This window comes from Nicotiana tomentosiformis, chromosome 12 (genome assembly GCF_000390325.3).
Source record: "Nicotiana tomentosiformis chromosome 12, ASM39032v3, whole genome shotgun sequence".
Taxonomy (NCBI): Eukaryota; Viridiplantae; Streptophyta; class Magnoliopsida; order Solanales; family Solanaceae; genus Nicotiana; species Nicotiana tomentosiformis.
In genome coordinates this window covers 22,986,080-22,999,898 of record NC_090823.1, presented here as the reverse complement: position 1 = coordinate 22,999,898, position 13,819 = coordinate 22,986,080, and the positions used below count along the sequence as shown (strand labels likewise).

The 13,819-nt window shown below is 39.5% G+C and overlaps 1 long non-coding RNA gene across 4 annotated transcripts in view; it reads left to right on the top strand.

Moving 5' to 3' along the window:
- Window positions 1-10,203, top strand: part of LOC104116478 (uncharacterized) — a 57,137-nt gene extending 46,934 nt beyond the window's left edge. Inside the window, exons 5-7 of one of the 4 annotated variants that reach the window (XR_011413114.1) lie at window positions 2,091-2,198; window positions 9,389-9,506; window positions 9,763-10,203. This is a non-coding gene — a long non-coding RNA (uncharacterized lncRNA). Of the gene's footprint in view, window positions 1-2,090; window positions 2,379-9,388; window positions 9,654-9,762 lie in introns of those variants that run through there. The other 3 variants (XR_011413113.1, XR_011413115.1, XR_011413112.1) reach the window with 3 other exon arrangements.
- Window positions 10,204-13,819: the final 3,616 nt, after the last annotated feature.

Here is a 13,819-nt window from a genome sequence, read left to right as displayed (position 1 = left end):
AATTTGGGTTGAAGTGCATTTCAATGTTATCAATGTATGTTTGGGATTCCGAGTCTGGGAATAGCTCCGTATGGTGATTCTGGTATTGGGAGCGCATCTGGAACCGGATTCGGAGGTCCATAGGTCATTTTGGATTCATTTGGCTAAAGCAAGAAATTTGAAGGTTTTTGAGAAGTTTGACCGTAAGTGAACTTTTTGGTATTGGGATCGAAATCTGATTCCGAAAGTTGGAGTAGGTCCGTAATGCCAAATGTGATTTTTGTGAAAAATTTGAGGTCAATCGGACGTGATTTGATAGGTCTCGACATCAATTGTAGAAGTTTGGAATTTCAAAGTTTATTAAGTTCGAATTGGAGGGTGATTTATGATTTCGATGTTGTTTGATGTGACTTGAGGCCTCAAGCAGGTCTGTGTTATGTTATTGGACTGGGTGGTGTGATTGGACGAGGTCCCGGGGGCCTCGGGTGAGTTTCGGAGTGGCTTCGCAGTGTTTTGTTAAGAAGTTGGATTGATGGTTCTGGTGTGATCGCATTTGCGATGTAATGGTCACAAAAGCAAACATCGTAATTGCAAGGAGGGGTCCACATTTGCGAAGGGTGGGAATTTTCTAAGGGGTTCGCATTTGCGAATAATTTATCGCTTTTGCGGACCTGTCCCCTTTGCATTTGCAAAGATCTTGGCTTCGCATTTGCGATGCATTTGTCGCAAATGCGACCATCTCATTTGCGAGCCAGATGTCGCAAATGCAATATCTGCAACTAGAGCCAAGGGTTTTTATTCCGAGAGTTAGCATATTTCCCTCATTTCCCACTTGGACTTAGGTGATTTGTGAGAGCATTTTGAGAGGGAGTTCCATCACCATCAAGAGGCAAGTGATTTCTTCTAGTTGTGAGTTAAATGCAAGGTTTATATATGGATTTAGACATGAAAATTTGTAGAAATTTGGGATTTCTAAGAAAAACCTAGAAATTGGTATTCTTAGATTTTGATCATGAATTTGGGCATGAAATTGAGAATAAATTATATATTTGAATTCGTGAGGCTATGGGTAATGGTTATCTTCGAACATTTTCGGAATCCGGGCACGTGGGCCCGAGGGTGATTTTATCAACTTTTGGAACGGAGTTGGAAATGTTTATAAAATGATTAATTAAGAGTATTAGAGTATATTTTGATTCGGTTGCATCATATTTGACTAGTTTTGGAGCGACGAGCATCAGTTGAAATTGTCGGAGCGGCCTTGGAGCCGGTTATGGAATTGCGGAGCAAGGTAAGTCTCCTTTCTAACCTTGTAAGAGGGAATTTATCCCATAAGTGAAATAAATCACTGTGTGCTCCTATTTGTGGGGGCTATGTACGCACGAGGTGACGAGAGTCCGTGCGTAGCTACAATTATGCCTAAGTTCGGGTAGTCTAGGACCCAAAAGCATGCTTTACTTGTAATATTTGAAATCTGTTGTCAATTTAAAATGCTTAAATCATATCAAACTATGTTAATAAATTTTTAAAAGGCTAGACACATTTTCTTGACTTTTAGAAGAGAAATTTGCCTTTTTCCTTGGATAATTGCCCCTTGATGAATTCTTGATTGATTATTTGAATGTGTTATCTTTTGTGGAACGGGCCTCGGTAGATTAAATAGATGCATCTATGGTTCGCGCCATTCAACCCTCTGGAAGTGCACAATTTAAATAATTATTGGATCGGGTCGTACGACCTCGACATGACATACGGATCCTTGTATTGCTTGCCTTGAAATTTATAAATAACGATATTTCCTCCCTGGTCTGAAATAAACTGATAATTGGATATTGCCTCATTGGCCGGAGATATAATCGTTAAATAGTGGGAGATAAAATTTTGAGATTCCTTAATTATGAAAGAACTATTTACTTACTTCAGAATAATGGGCTTGCAACCGTATTAATTAATCCATGTATAATTTAATGATATTATTCCATTTATTTATAGCCCATAGTAAGTGTCGAAGTCGACTCCTCGTCACTACTTCTTCGGGGTTAGGCGGGATACTTACTGGGTACGCGTTGATTTATGTACTCATACTACACTTGCTGCACATTTTTGTGCAGGTACATATATGTTTAGCGGCCTTGTGGGAGCAAAAGTGCGATTATGGCGGGGACTTAGGGGAGCTGCATTCTATACGACGCTCCGCATCCAGCAGAGTCTCCTTCAGAGTATTGTACTTTCCTTCCTGTCCAAATTTGTATTCCGGACAGTTACTGTATTTTATTTTAAATTCCTAGAAAAGGCTCATGCACTTGTGACACCGGGTTCTGAGATGATTATGGGATGTTCAGTATTGAAATTGGAAAATATTGTTATTTATTCTGTAAATACATCTTTTACTTGATAAATTGAAGTGAACTACCAATTTCAAAAATATTAAAATAAGAATTTAATTGACTATTTAGTGTTGTCTTGCCTGACAGTGGTGTCCGGTGCCATCACGACCTTTAACAGATATTGGGTCGTGACAACATGGTATCAGAGCACTAGGTTCACTTAGGTATCACGAGTCATGAGCAAGTCTAGTAAAGTCTTTCGGATCGGAACGGAGACGTCTGTACTTATATTTGAGAGGCTACAGGGCTGTTAGGAGCACTTCCCTTCTTGATTCCTCATCGTGCAATCTGATTCCTTTGAAGCTTTTTCCTTCATTTCCTTCCCAATCATTCTTATGCAAAGTGAAGCGCTTGCTATCAATCGAGAATTGAGGAATTTTAATGGTACTAGAGATGTGGTGCGGGATGTTTCTCCCTGCGTAGTCGACTGGGCTATTGTCAAAAGCCTAGTGGAAGGATATTCTGTCATTTTAGCTCAGTAGTTGTACTTCTGAGAGGTTTGAGTCTATGCACAGGTTGCTATGATGCTCATGAGTTGTTATCGCACAGTATTGATGTGATGGTAGGATGCTTGCCTATGTCTTAGGGCAGTGAATGACTTGAAAGAAGATTTACTCCGTGCATGATTCAGAGACTCAGTATTTTACTTCCGACGGAGGAAAGGAAATCGAACCAAGAACGTCCAGATTTGGATTGATGGAGTAACGAGGCTTGGTATTTTTGAGCGTAGTAGAGTTCTCAAATTGTGATGTGGTGTCATCGTCCTTGTTGAACGCGTTAAGGTTCGCCGATGTTATGGCCTTCTTTAATTTGCTTTTGGGGTAGGGGTACTGTGAAATTGTTCTGGAGATGCGGTTGTCATAGATAATAGAGTGTAGCGGTTTCAGAATCGGATTGGTACTTCTAGTATTGATGGCTCGAGAAAGAGGATTTTCTAAGAGGTTTAAAGTTAGTAGCGATCTGTTGGTTCAAGTTCTACATAGGTAGATTTTGATTTAAGGCAACAACTGGGCAGCGAAGAATGAGGAAAGGCATGTGGGAGGTGCCTTGCGGTGGATAAACTTATAGAAGGCCAAGTGTGAGAAACAGGAGTCGGGTAGTTACTTAAAGGAGTGAGTTTGACCAAAGTGGGAGAGTGGCAGAGTAGCACGTGGGTTCTGTGATAGGATAGCTACACACCTTGAGGAAAGTTTAGAGTGATTTGGGAATTATGGTGGACGGTGATTGGGTCTATGGACTTAATTTGAGATATTGGCTATTATATGGCGGGAGATTGGATACGACAGAAAGGAGTTGCTTGATATGAAGAAGGTTACAACATGACTTTGGATTGGAATGTATTGTCGCACCTTTAGTTGACATCCATGAGGAGTGAACGGACTGGCGGAGCTGGTGAATGAGCCCAGACTCGGGATGGTCTAATAATTTCGTAGTAATTATACCCAGTGCAGCGAAGTTGGAATATGTCGGCATGAAATTTCCACAGGTGGGTTATCTCCTGTGAGCAGGTTAGCGGCCGCGTGGTGTTGACGAAGCTTCTGCAAAGCATTCTACTGGCTACCCGGTAAGAGATTTAATATGTAAATATGGCTAGTGGTTCAGAGTGTTTATTAAAGGTTAATGGAAGGATTTCGAGGAATTTGGCGGGTTGATTGTGCTAGATCACGTCAATAAAGGAATAATCTTGGTGGGTTTCAGGTTTATGCAATAGTAGCTTCAAGCTAAGTGGGAGAGTTCCACCGCCTACAGTTGGATTGCATGGTCGTCTATTTGTAAGATTTTTGGTTATCGTCATATTGATGGGTTATTACGACTAAGGAAATATAACATCAGTGGTAATTTGAGCAAGCGATTTGAGGAATGTGTGCTATAGTTGGCCTTACCGATTCATGCTCAGGCTTTGGTCAGGAATTTCTGCTTCGTGTAGAGGCGAGTTACAAGGAAGATGATTTGTCTAGGTGCTTCTTTGAAAGGGTGCTCATGTGCTAGCAGAGTCTTGGAGTTGATTATATTCGGGACCAAGTTAGAGTGGGTGACTCCCAATAACGGTCCTAGTAAATTCAAAAGTTAAGATGTGGTGTCTAAGGATTTTGAGTCCATAGTATGGTTGAATATCGAGCTTTTACAACGGATTATGATAAAAGTGACTTGGAGTGTTCTATGTTATCTTCGGTATGCGGTGTAGCAATGAAAGAATGGGAGAAATTAACCTCGAAATCGTAAAGGAAATATTAGAATGGGTGTACCAGTTGAAGATGCGGATGTGCGCACAAGGAGGGTGTGAGATGGTTCGTGGGTTTTGGGGACAATGTGGTCTCGTGAGATGGGGTCATTCAGGATGAGTGCGAATTAAGTTAGTTATATTGATAAGGGAGTTGTTGTTAGTTCTAAGGAAGATCCAGAGTAAACTAGGAGAAGTCGGGTTTGGTTAGCAATGGTTGAATCGACATAATGATGGCAATGATCAGCTCCTTCAGCGTGTTGGGTTATTCATGTGATTTATGACGGTACGTGCGAGGTTTGACGGTCGCCATAACTAATCTTATTCGGAGGCTTTCGTGTATTATAGCTTGTTATGTGCAGATGGATCCCGAAAGGGTTATGGTGGTTTAGACCACTACTTGAGGTTGGTATTTCTAAAGATATAAGGATTCAGTTGCGTGTTGAGATGGTTCTCTTGGAATGAGTTAAGTAAAAGTGTTCTATGTGGTCAAGTGTTACCCTATTAGTTGTTCGGAGGTTAAGATGAAATTCTTGTACTCTTGCGCATTGGCAGGATTAAGTGCAGTGATCGGCATGGGATTCGGAAGTTGAGGATCAAGGTTGCAGTTTGGTGTCGACAAGAATGTCAAGAGCTCGGATGAGCAGGAAAGGATTTAGATAGTTAGAGTAAGATGTTATTGTCTTTGGCGCCACCTGAGATCGGTACCTAGTGTGAAGAGGCTTGGCATACAGTATGTGGATTCTTGAATTTGTTTTACATTGATTGGTGCGGCCGGTAGTATGAATGTACAGACTTGTTACCTGGTGCGGAAGGTCATGGGAGCATATCCCACGGGAAGATTGTATAAGTGTGACATGTAGTCACTTGGTTGATTGAAGAATGGAAACCAAGTATGAAGATTTTGGTAATATCGCTAATTGGGAATTTATGCCTGGAGGGCGCTCGGTTCATTTGGTTGTGGACTGTGGAAGTTTGTTCCGGTTATAATGGTTGTTCTTATGTGTTATGGGAAAAATGGGGTATTATGGATCCCTGAAAGGTTATTGGCCTAGTACGGTGAGATCAGAATCGGCTTGAGGTCTGTGGATGGATTTAAATGTGAATATGGGCTCTATGTTAGGCCAGATGTGTTCATTTCAGCATAGCGCTCCCTTATGGAGGAGTATTCGGACGTTGGACGTCATTTTGTCGACGGCTATTTCATGTAATACTATATTATCCCGTGTGAGTTGTGAAACAGCTTGTTAATTTCATGTGTGTTGAGGTTCCGCGTAGCGATGGTGTTATGTGAGAAGGATAGCTCTCGAGAATCAGATCATATATCTCACCTTAGTTGTGCTTGAGTTTTGTAGCATATGGCGCTGTCGGTCCTCCCCAGAGATTGTATTATGCACTTAGCGTACTTGTGTCTGATATTCGCATATTTTGTAGTAATGAGAATTCTAGCTCGGTAAGTATATCCTTATATAGATTTTATTTTCATATCGGGTTGCGCGCCGCAATAGTGTGATGTTGAGTACAGTCCCCCATATTCTATTTTGTGTGTTTTGTGTCCCATTTTCTGAGGAAGGTTCATAACACTTTTCGGTTGTCTAATTAGTTACGCGGGTTGAGTAATCCTTTCCAGAGATTCATTTTCCTTATGTGTCACGTTCGAGTTTGTAGCTTATTGGCACATCGCGGCAGCATATGAGACTTTTTGTCATGTTTGGGGTGGCTTGTTGCCTGAGCGGCTTATACTGGGTGAGACGAGATTTTGAATCTGGGATCAGTGCGATCGGATTATATGAAGTATATTAAAGAGCAATTACCATTATTTGGTACATAATGAGGTGATGATTCTAGTCAAGAGGGGAGATTCAATGGTTTGATAACTCGACAGTTGGTTACGAATTTGTACACATCTTTTCCGTTATGGAGGTATTGCAAGAGTTGGAGCAAGACTTATATATGCCATGAGGTGCATTGTGAGCATCGAGTTCGTGAAATTTCGGCTATTATGATCAGAGAAAGTTATTATGGTCATGTGAATGTTGCGGTGCATGGTGCGAATTCAGCAAAGGTATGCAGTCATGTTCTAGTACATCTTGTGGTGATTGATACGGTGTTTGTCTGTTGGAAGCAAGCCTGGCAGAGAATTTCGGATGTTGGAACTGGGCTCTAAGGCTTATTTTCCTAAATAAAAGAGAATATATTCAGATTTGATCAAGCTAATGTGCTCAACTGAGTTGTGGTAGCACGGGTAGGTGCACGAAGTGTTAAACAGTGATTTCGGACAACTCCAGCACAGTTCTTAGCATGTTCGAGGACGAACATATGTTTAAGTGGGAGAGAATGTAACGACCCGATCGGTCGTTTTGAGCTCTAGCACGTCGTTCAGCAGTTTAAGGACATGAGCAACTTCACTTCAGGTATTATGACTTGTACGCGTGGCCGGAATTGAAATTTCGGAAGTTCAGAGTTGATTTGAAAAGAAAAATCTTATTTCGAAAGCTTTAAGTTGAAAGAATTGACTAAGGTTGGATTTTTGAGTAAATGAAATCGGAATCGGGATTTGAAGGTTCCAACAGGTTTGTATGATGAATTTGGACTTGGGCGTATGTCCGGATCGGGTTTTGGATGACCCGGGAGCGTTTCAGCGCCTATTGTGGAAGTTGGAATTTTGGAAGAATTTCATAAATTTGGGTTGAAGTGCATTACCATGTTATCAATGCCCGTTTGGGATTCCGAGTCTGGGAATAGCTCCGTATGGTGATTCTGGTATTGGGAGCCCGTCCGGAAGCGGATTCGGAGGTCTGTAGGTCATTTTGGAGTCATTTGGCTAAAGGTAGAAATTTGAAGGTTTTTGAGAAGTTTGACCGGAAGTGGACTTTTTGATATCGGGGTCGGAATCCAATTCCAGAATTTGGAGTAGGTCCGTAATGTCAAATGTGACTTGTGTGCAAAATTTGAGGTCAATCGGACGTGATTTGATAGGTCTCGGCATCGATTGCAGAAGTTTGGAATTTCAAAATTCATTAAGTTCGAATTGGAGGGTGATTCGTGATTTTGATATTGTTTGATGTGATTTGAGGCCTCGAGAAGGTCCGTGTTATGTTATTGGACTGGTTGGTAAGATTGGACGGGGTCCCGGAGGCCTCGGGTGAGTTTCGGAGTGGCTTCAGAGTGTTTTGTTAAGAAGTTGGATTGCTAGTTCTGGTGTGATCGCATTTGCGGTGTAATGGTCACAAATGCGAACATCGCAATTGCGAGGAGGGGTTCGCATTTGCGAAGGGTGGGAATTTTCTGAGGGATTCGCATTTGCGAACAATTTGTCACTTTTGCGGACCTGTCCCCTTTGCATTTGTGAAGATCTTGGTCGCAATTGCGAATTGGGCAGGGGCAACTTGGTTTCGCATTTGCAATGCATTTGTCGCAAATGCGACCATCGTATTTGCGAGCTAGATGTCACAAATGCAACATCTGCGATTGGAGCCAAGGGCTTTTATTCCGAGACTTAGCCCATTTTCCTCATATCCTACTTGGACTAAGGCGATTTTTGAGAGCATTTTGAGAGGGGGTTCCATCACCATCAAAAGGTACGTGATTTCTTCTAGTTCTGAGTTAAATAAAAGGTTTATATATGGATTTAGACATGAAAATTTATAAAAATTTGGGATTTTGAAGAAAAACCTAGAAATTGGTACTCTTGGATATTGATCACGAATTTGGACATGAAATTGAGAATAAATTATATATTTGAGTTCGTGAGGCTATGGGTAATGATTATCTTTGAAAATTTTCGGACTTCGGGCAAGTGGGCCTAAGGGTGATTTTATCAACTTTTCGAATGGAGTTGGAAATTTTTATAAAATGATTAATTATGAGTATTAGAGTATACTTTGATTCGGTTGCGTCATATTTGACTAGTTTTGGAGCGACAAGCATCAGTTGAAATTGTCGGAGCGTCCTTGGAGTCGGTTATGAAATTTTGGAGCAAGGTAAGTCTCCTTTCTAACCTTGTAAAAGGGAATTTACCCCATAGATGAAATAAATCACTGTGTGCTCCTATTTGTGGGGGCTACGTACGTACGGGGTGACGAGAGTCCGTGCGTAGCTACTATTATGCCAAAGTTCGGGTAGTCTAGGACCCAAAATAATGCTTTACTTGTAATATTTGAAATCTATTGTCAATTTAAAATGCTTAAATCATATCGAACTGTGTTAATAAATTTCTAAAAGGCTAGACATCGTTTTCTTGACTTTTAAAAGAGAAATTTGCCTTTTTCCTTGGATAATTGCCCCTTGATGAATTGTTGATTGATTATTTGAATGAGTTATCTTTTGTGGAACGGGTCGAACGCCTCGGTAGATTAAATAGATGCATCTATGGTTCACGCCATTCAACCCTCTGGAAGTGCACAATTTAAATAATTATTGGATCAGGCCGTACGACCTCGACATGACTTGCGCATGCTTGTATTGCTTGCCTTGAAATTTATAAATAACGATATTGTCTCCCTGGTCTGAGATAAACTGATAATTTGATATGGCCTCATTGGCCGGAGATATAATCTTTAAATAGTGGTAGATAAAATTTGGAGATTCCTTAATTATGAAAGAACTGTTTGCTTACTTCAGAATAATGGGCTTGCAGCCGTATTAATTAATCCATGTCTAATTTAATGATATTATTCCATTTATTTATAGCCCATAGTAAGTGTCGAAGTCGACCCCTCGTCACTACTTCTTCGGGGTTAGGCGAGAAACTTACTAGGTATGCGTTGATTTACGTACTCATACTACACTTGCTGCACAGTTTTGTGCAGGTACACATATGTTTAGCGGCCTTGTGGGCGCAGAGGCGTGATTATGGCAGGGACTTAGGGGAGCTGCATTCTATACGACGCTCCACAGCCAACAGAGTCTCCTTCAGAGTATTGTACTTTCCTTTATGTCCAAATTTGTATTCCGGACAGTTACTGTATTTTATTTTAAATTCCTAGAAACGGCTCATGCACTTGTGACACCAGGTTCTGGGATGATTATGGGATGTTCAGTAATGAAATTGGAAAACATTGTTATTTATTCTGTAAATACATCTTTTACTTGATAAATTGAAGTGAATTTACGATTTCAAAAATATTAAAATGAGAATTTTAATTGACTATTTAGTGTTGGCTTGCCTGACAGTGGTGTCTAGCGCCATCACGACCTTTAACGGATATTGGATCATGACAGCAACCGTTCAAACTCTGTGCGCCATGCATCCCAGAGAGTTTGGGGAAACTCTTTCAAAAATATTTCTGAAAATTGAGCCCAAGTTTGTGGTATTGCATCGGCTGGTCTACCTTCTTCGTAAACTTCCCACCACTGATACGCTGCGTCTGACAGCTGAAATTTTGTAAAGGCAACTCCGCTCACTTCCACAATACTCATGGTGCGGAGAATACGGTGACATTTTTCTAGAAATCCTTGGGTATCCTCTGAAGTCGTGCCACTGAAAGCAGGTGGACTATACCTCTTAAATCTCTCAAGTCTCTTTTGTTCTTCTTCTGATGCCCCTGGCATGACCTCAAGCTAAACCGGAATAACATGTCGTACCGGTACGTTGGGCGCCATCACGGCCTATAGGGGAAATTGGGTCTGACAACTTTTGTGTCGTACTTCTTTATTTTTTGTCATAGTTTTTAGTTTTGGATATCAAAGTCTTTTACATTGATGTATTATTATGTTTAAATTGTATACCTATAGATATTAATGGTTTGTGTTATTTCAACTAATGTTAGTATAACAATATTAATTTTCAGCTATTAGAAATATTTTGTACATTTTTCTTAGATATTGCCGGTATTTCGCGCAGCGTAATGGAATCAAATTTGGAAAAACAATGTATCCCAATAAATAACCTTAAACCTTATGATGTTGAATGGGTAATTAAGGTATTGGTTATTCGAAGAGGACCACTAATAAAATAAAAGAACGACAAAGGAGAGGGTTCATAATGAGCACAAAACACAATACAAAATTATTGCTCGTTTGTCAAAGAAACTATAGTATAATTATTATCAACACATGGATTGGATTTAAATAGTGTTTGAATAATATTCAGTTGATTACTATCTAGAATAATTAACACTTGATTTGATGATTATCAACTACGATTAACTAATAAAAATTAAGCAATTTACAATTGATTACAAAATACATCATATGAGCAACGGAGAAACATCAATGAGAGAAATAATGGTAATTGGCTAGATAGGTGCAAGATAATTGACTCGAGATCCAGTTCTTGAGTTAGTTCACTCTATAATACTGTGGATTCTCACGAATTCAATAGATAACTAGATTACTTAAAGTTAATGCTACTCTTTTGATTAAACGTCAATTTCATTAATTAATCCAATTGAAGTGGGGTGAACAATTGCAATGAATAAAATAATGGTTATGGTCTAAAGGGTAACTTCTCACGAATATTTTCCTATTTTCTAGTTCGATTAACAATTCAAGAGGTTCTTTTGATTACCTATTTGAATCACGAATTTAAACTAGAGCATAAGAGGTAAATAAATTCAATATCAAGCTCCTATTTTGATTAAGCAAAATAAGAAATAACTCCACAGTACGAATTAAAACTCCAATAATTATCAAGAATCGAATCCCTAATCAAGTTATCAAAACACCGCATTTGTCAACACCCTAATTGAAATTACTCCATAACTATGGAAAAAGTCATCTCAATAAGGTTTAACAAAAAAGAAAACATCAATTCTAATGATTCGATACGAACTCTCGTATTGCACCGATCGTTGGTTGATATCTTGATGAATTCATGTGTCTTCTTGCCTAGTTGCTTCTCCAACTTTCGTAGGTCAAAAGTTCCTTCAAAAATGTATCTTGGTGTATTTATACCATATAGGAATGGGCCAGAACGAAACTACCCTTTCCTAGCCGAAACAGGAAATAATTCTAACAAAATTGTACATGCGCGCTTGTGAGGATCTTCAAAGAGCAGACTTTTTGTAAAGCAACAACTTTTACACAGCCGCGCCGCGCCATGCGTGCAGCAGTGTTATTTTCTCAGAGTAATTCTTTTCGTCCACTTTTTCACATTCGGACTTGATCATCGACCCCCGAACGTGATCCCGGCTTAATTTCTTAGGCTTCTACTCGGACTTCAAAGCTCCAACTTGTTCGATTTTGCTCCAAATTAACTTTTTAACTCGGAATCACTTTCTACAACGTATAAAGCACGTAATAGGTGTAATTAACTATCATTTAAGCTCAAACACACATAAAATACAGTAATTAGAGTGCAATACTACCATCAATTTGTGTTGGCATTTAACATTTGTTGACGAAGAGGTAGGCTTCTTTTGTATATTTATTTTGATATAATTTTTCACTTATTCGTATTATTTTTAATTAATCTAAGTTATGTTTATATTAATTTATAGGGGAAACAAATTCAGGCACTATTCAATAAAAATGTTGAAGATTGGAAAAAATTATTTCAACGGAATAAAAGCTATTACTCTATAAATGGTCGCGTGAAGGCTACTCATTCTACCAATTATCTGGGCACAAGGAGTTGCAAATATGTTTTAGCAATTATACTACAGTTACGAAATGCACCAGCCACTTTTCGACCACATAATTTTCGAATAATTTTTTATCTTTAGAAGAGGCAACAAAATCCACTATCAGAAAATTATTTGGTAATTTTCTTCTCGCTATCTTTTGATAATACATTGGATATTCTCATTTTAATGTATGTAAGTATTTCACATTAATTCCTTTAATAGTTACTTTGTAACATACATGTGATTTGTCTTAATACTTTTCACAGACGTAATGTAATGACCCAACCTGACATTTTGCTTTCTAGAACCCCGTTTTCCTAATTTAGACTCCCCGTATGTGCGTTTACTAGTTTATAACTTGTGGGGATGTGTAACGACCCGACCGATCATTTTGGTAATTAGCGCCCCATTTGGCGGCTTAAGGTCTCGAGAAGCATCGTAATGTGCATTATGACTTGCGTCTATGGTCGAGATTGCTTTTCAGATGATTCAAGAATAATTGAAAGAACAATTTTTATTTTTGAAGCTTAAATGAAAAGAGTTGACCGGAGTTTGACCTTTGAGGAAACGAATCTAGAATGGAATTTTCATGGTTTCAATAGCTTTGTATGGTAATGTTGGACTTAGGCGTGCATCCGGATTTGGATTTGGAGGTCTGTAGGGTAATTTGATGCATTTTGGCGAAAATTGGAAAGTTAAATTTTTGGAAGGTTGAGAGGTTTAACCGATAGTTGACTTTGGTTCTATCGGGATCGGAATGCGACTTTGAGAGTTGTATTAGCTCCGTTATGTCATTTGGAACTTGTATGCAAAATTTGGCTTTATTTCGAGTTGATTTGATATGTTTCGGTGCGAGTTTTAGAAGTTAGAAGATATGGAAATTTATAAGTTTTATTCGTGGTGAGATTTGTAGTTTCGATGTTGTTTGATGTGATTTGAGACCTCGAGCGGGTACGTGTTATGTTATAGGACTTGTTGGTATATTCAGACGGGGTCTTGAGGGGCTCAGGTGAGTTTCAGATGAGCTTCGGATCAATTGTAGCATTGTGAGGCTGGATTGGGCTGAGTTCTGGTATGGTCGCACCTGCGGACCACTGCATGCAGGTGAGATGGTCGTAGGTGTGAAGATGAAGGCGCAGAAGAGAGAAAGGATGGGCTTGGTAGTCATCGCAGATACAAAAATTAGTGCGCATTTGCGGCTCAGCATAAGCGAAATATTGGACACAGAGGCGAGCTGGAGCGCAAAAGCGATTTGGGCATGCACACTTGCGGTTTCGCAGAAGCGGCAGAATGTCCACAGGTGCACGAGGGCAGCTGGTCAGTGGGCTTCGCATGCGCGGTTCTTTTTTCGCAAATGCGACGCCACTGAAGCTGCTAATTATGTCGTAGGTGCGATCAGGCCTGGTCAGACTCTATATTGTTGAGGGTTTTTTAGGATTTATTCATTTTTTGAGTTGTAGACCTCGTGTTTGGGAGATTGTTTGTGGGTTTTTCAAGAAACTCATTGGGGTAAGTGTTCTTTACCCGAATTTTGTTATATTTCATGAATCTATTGCAATTTTCATCGTTTAATTAGTGATTAAGTTGTAAATTTGGGGAAACTTTGTAGAAATGTTTCAAAATGTAAAATGATGATTTGAAGGACAAATTGATGTCGGAAAATG